At 39.9% G+C, this 5,632-nt stretch overlaps 1 long non-coding RNA gene across 1 annotated transcript; it reads left to right on the top strand.

The window, feature by feature from the left end:
- Positions 1-1,883: 1,883 nt before the first annotated feature.
- LOC106815307 lies at positions 1,884-4,357 on the top strand. The gene is made up of 3 exons (XR_001394728.1): positions 1,884-2,068; positions 2,335-2,486; positions 3,383-4,357. It is a non-coding gene; the product is annotated as an uncharacterized LOC106815307 (long non-coding RNA).
- Positions 4,358-5,632: the final 1,275 nt, after the last annotated feature.

The following is a 5,632-nucleotide window of genomic DNA, read 5'->3' as shown; positions in this document are numbered from 1 at the left end:
AGAGAGAGAGAGAGAGAGAGAGAGAGAGAGAGAGAGAGAGAGAGAGAGCGACACCTGACTAGAGCCTAACTAGTATATTATTTCTATGGTACCACCCACCTAGCGTTTATTTTACACACATGACGTCACTTTCGTGCACACCTAGCTGTATAATCTATAGAGTTATTTTGCATAAATGATTTTAGATATAGATGATAGATAATTTTGCATGTTCATGGTAGAAACAAAAGTCGAGAGGATTATCCTCATCCCATACCCTACATTAGCATGTTCATGCGGTAAAGAATTTCAGTTAATGCCGGCGGCGAGGAATTTTTTGGTGTCTGCGTTTGTGTGTGGGTAGGCCTATAGATGTGAGGGTGAGTGCGTTAATTGTTGTGTGGTTTGGTAGGTTGCTGCGTGGATGAGTGAATTGGTGTGTAGATGAGTGGGTCGCTGGGAAGGGGAGTGCGTTGTTGGGTAGCTGGAGGGTGTGGTGGTGTTGGGGGAGGGGGCCGGTCGAGGTAATTTCGTCTCCAATATACCGGTGCTGTATTTTCGAGCAATAGATAATAGTGACTATTAATTATATATATATATATATATATATATGTATTTATTTATATTATTGCCGTATATAATGATAAACGTCTTAGTTGTTAAATCAATTTTATAATATGTTACCACTTAACGGTGAAAACGGTCAGTAAATGTAGCTGAATAAATGTTGAAGTATATATTACCTGATCCACGCCTTTTTTATTTTTTTTATTTTTTTCATAGAATTGTTTTAAGTTGTAATTGTTTTGTATTTTGAGATCTATTTTTAGAAAGCGAAATGTGTTGTGAAGTTATGTCTTGAGTTCTAACACTCACTTACTTTCAATTAACGCGCCCGTGCATGGATCTGCAGACCTTGTCGACTCCGTGACGACAACGGTACCGTCGATGATGATACTGCCGAACGCTGTCGACGGAACAGCAGACATTTAAAATTCCGTTTCAACGTCGAACGGTCGTATTGTACGCCGCCTAGCTCGATGGCCACTGTGCGGGCCCAAATTATCGACGCCTCAGTGAATCAGTAGCATATTCTCTGTAGTCGTCATGCGTCACGTCATTTATTACACGGATACAGCGCAACTAGCTAGAATGAATGTAGCGAGCTTCTATACGCCACGTCGAGTCGACGTAACGACGTTCTCTCACCTGTTACACGCCGGTCCCGATTTCCCGATGAAATCCCGGATTTAGCTAAGACGACAGCTTAATTTTAACACTTAACTGAGATGTTGCTGTGTTTCTGGAGGTGCGAGGTTTGAACAGGTTGAGGGTGATTGGTTGAGACAGGTCGCGGGGTGGCCCCTGCTCGTTTACGTGGACTTAGTTTTTAATTATATTAAAGATTTGATAGAAGTATATATATATATATATATATATGACATAAGCGCACGGACACCATGAATTCATAACATTAAAATAAAGAAATATAATTATAATGCGTCATGTTATTCATAGAGCGAGGTTTTGATTACTGCGTCTCTTCCTCTGGCGATTTCTTCTGTCAGTAGCCTGAGAGATGTAGAGAGATGTAGTAGTTCTGTAGCTGTAGATGTATCAGCCCCCATTGGGTGCGCATCTTGGGGTCGCGCGTTGTTCAGCACTTTAGATGCCGTATCGTTTTTTCATCAACCGCTGGTGAAAGCGGCCATTCAACTCTGTTGAATAAATGATACTCGAAGAATCATATACGGGTTGCTAATTTCGCACAAAGGAAGGCAAACATCGAGTGGAGAGAGAGTGAGTGTGAGATGTAGCAATGCATTACATATACTGGGTCAACCGAGCAAGGCCCGAAAATTCCCTGCGTAGATATATACACATCGCTGATTTAGGTTAATTCCATACTCTCGCTCTCACTGACATATATTTCTCTGTCTGTTTCACTATATTGTCAGTTACGGACACTGTGTTCTCGCACTACACGGGCAAACGGATATTTCTGCGTGATACTGTCGCAAAGGTACTGTGTGGAGCCATAATGAAATCGGTACAACTGCTCCTGTTTTCCATTGTCTTTCTAGGAACGGTAAGTCTGTACGAAAATGTATATGTATAAAGATATATTTAGTGTATATATCGTGTGCAAGCATGCGTTTAACAATATCGACAGTGACGAATAATTAATTGATTGATGTATAACTAAATGAATCTATAGATTCGATGAGGACAGACGGACGGACGAACAGTGCGGCAGAGGCAACCTGATGGTTGGCTCAGATACAGAGATGAATGAATAATTATTGGCCGTAAAGATATAGCGCAGGGTTGTATGATTTAGTTTTCGCTATACAGGTGGTCGTCGTAAGAAACTTTGGCTATGGTCACACACGTATAAGTAACTCACCATATCTGTCGCATTATGCTGCATCGAGGATTAGGACAACTACAGTCGCCACGACCACGTACTCCAGTAAAGCACACAAACATGGCACAATTTTCCAAAGGTATACATGCCCCTAGCTGCGCTCGCACGCCATCGCAAATGACCCAAGAACAATAAGCAAAGCAATTTTACCAGCAATTAATCTGCCTGCTCCGTTACGGATTGTTATTTTAGCAGTAGGGCCTACTTTTATGCTACGAGTCATACTTTTTTTATTCAACATTTATATATACTTCTTCATGTTTTGTTCCAGTTCGTGTACACCTTGTTAAAGAGTTATTATTATTATTATTGTTGTTATTATTATTATTATTATTATTATTATTATTATTATTATTAGTAGTAGTAGTAGTAGTAGTAGTAGTAGTAGTAGTTGTAGTACGTAGTAGTAGTAATAGTAGCAGAAGTAGCCGTAGCGGTAGGGACGGTGGCGGCGGCGGTAGTTGATAGTAATGGTGGTATTATTATAATAATTTTTTAATCATTATTATTGTTATTATATTCTTAATCTTCTCGCCTTTTGTGGGCGGTATTTTCATAAACCGAATCTCGACCATGTACACACGGGTATGTTGTAGCTTATGAACCATACCCCTTATATTATTACACAACGAGAAAGTATATAGTAATAACAAAATTGGTCTCTCACATGGTATCGTCCTATCGTTTCATCAGTACATCATGCCGAGAAATATTCTATATATCAAATATACAGGGGGTGTTCCACGTCTTCAATTTTCTATGCCTTGTCTTAAAATTAGCTCTTAGACTAGATAATTTGACACTTTAAATACGTAGGTTATGTACGATTCCCATCAGTGCGATCTTCTCCAGTTTTTTGGCAGTATGATTACCTGACAGCTGTTCTAGATTCCTTCTAGGTCACTTCTGTTCTGTAGAAAAAATTAATTTACTAGATTATTATTATTACTATTTAAAATAATATGCACAATAAAGGTACCATCCGCAAGGTCACGGAGGATACGGCCATGGAGGAGGATATGGTCACGGAGGAGGATACGGCCACGGAGGAGGGTACGGCCACGGAGGAGGATACGGCCACGGAGGAGGATACGGTCACGGAGGAGGATACGGTCACGGAGGATACGGCTTTGGTGGTGCTGGTTATGGAGGGTATGGCAAGAAAAAGTAGAACACATATCAGGAGTAGATAATAGGGAAATTCCCTATTATCTACTCCTGACACATATCCTGCTCTATATACCACTATTATCAGGGTTGAATGATCAGACCTGCCATTATCCACCCCTGATTTTATCCAACTACACATTGAAAGTTTCATTATTTGTTTATGCGTAGCTTGTTGTTGTTGTTGTTGGTTTTTATTTAACAGCTGTTTATTATTGCCACAGTGGAAACGGGGTTCACGCTAAGGATAATAACGCAGCAACGAGCTTAAATGACGTAATTTGTTTTGCTGACTTTATTAGTGTAGCAGTATATCAAATGTTTGCTGTTTTTATACCTAGTTATGTATTGTTAATTTTCGTCCGTTTTACCATAATAGAATGTTTGGTTACTGATGTTACTTTATGGGGGTAATTGCTATTTAATTATTGATTTTTATGCAAATTTGTCCTTTAAATCGATAAGCAATCTTATAACTTTGACAGAAAATATAATCTCGTAAAATGTATCTATATACGTCTATTGAATGCTTTAATTAAGTGCGCGTACTTTCCATTGTGTGGTATTTGTCTTAATACAAATAGTTGCCATTATGAACAGCCTGTCCTTGATTTCACAAGGATACCACGTTAAATTATTGTTAAACATGTTATATTGTATAACTAGATTATTGCTATGTATAGTGTTACTTTAGCTGATAGTATAGTGTTACATTTCCACAATCCACGCAACAATAAAGTGTGAAACTATAGCATCCTATACCTGCTGTTTCATTCTAACCGATACATGCCTAAATAAAGTGTGAAACTATAGCATCCTATACCTGCTGTTTCATTCTAACCGATACATGCCTAAATAAAGTGTGAAACTATAGCATCCTATACCTGCTGTTTCATTCTAACCGACACATGCCTAAAACGTGCGTTCCTAATCCAGAGTATTTCCAGCCTCCAGGTAAGTGGTTCAAGCACCCTGAATAGCTTTTGAAATACCCGGTTTTACCATGTATATATATATATATATATATATATTCTAAACATAGGCTATACACTCGACCTCTATTAAATGCCACAGAAAATATCAGACAGCTGCAAATGTACTGGAAGTTTATGGTCGGGTGTTAGGTACAGAGTAAAGATGGGACCAAAGAGGAAACAGAGAAATGTGGGACTAGAAAGGAAAGATAATAAAAAGTGCAAGAAAAAAAGACAGCGAGAGCGAGAGAGGGGCAGAGCGCGCGCGCGCGCGCGCGCGAGAGAGAGAGAGAGAGAGAGAGAGAGAGAGAGAGAGAGAGAGACAGAGAGAGACTATATCACGACAATCTGATATGCGCCTGATCAATGTCGGTCGCCGGGTCTTTCTAGTAACGTTACGTAAGCGGTGGTAGAGCGGAACAATTATATGAAACTGTTTCAGGTATATTCTAGCATGTCTGCATGTGCAAACCAGTGGTGGGAATATCACCTCGCACTCAAGTAGCCTTTTTGGGTCGATGGAGGGCATGCGTGACGAAAGAAATAGGACAGGTAATTTTGTTGCTATATGTATACATTTATAGCTATTATATATATATACATATAACGCACGGGCCACGGCTAGGACCGCGTGTGGATGCAGTGGATCTCCTGACGAGTGCACGACACCCCTCCGCTACTATACTTACCAGGGTGCCGTATGTGACGGTTGCTCACAGTAATAAACGCACCGTACGCTCGTTTATACACTAACGGCGTTGTCTATTGGCTAATGGGATTGTTCTTCTTCCTCATTCGCATATCCTAGCTACCTCGGAGACTACCAGAAATGTAGAGGGCGTTTTTTATTTACAGGATATGATTGGGTGTTCTTTCAAAAGTAGCCGCGCCCTGCAAATTATAATGTTACATTATGTCTCACATGGTTAGTTGAGCCGGTATATAGTTTCACAGCGTGTAGTTATATACAATGCAGTAAATTAACGTGACAATAACGCAGAGGAACGTGATAATTAGAGAACTCGCGTAAGATGTGGGTTATTCTAGGGAACCCACACTGGGTGTTTTTTATTCGAAGTATGAT

Source organism: Priapulus caudatus, unplaced genomic scaffold, assembly GCF_000485595.1.
Source record: "Priapulus caudatus unplaced genomic scaffold, Priapulus_caudatus-5.0.1 Scaffold1087, whole genome shotgun sequence".
In the NCBI taxonomy this organism is placed as follows: Eukaryota; Metazoa; Priapulida; class Priapulimorpha; order Priapulimorphida; family Priapulidae; genus Priapulus; species Priapulus caudatus.
This window is presented reverse-complemented; position numbering and strand designations above follow the sequence as displayed.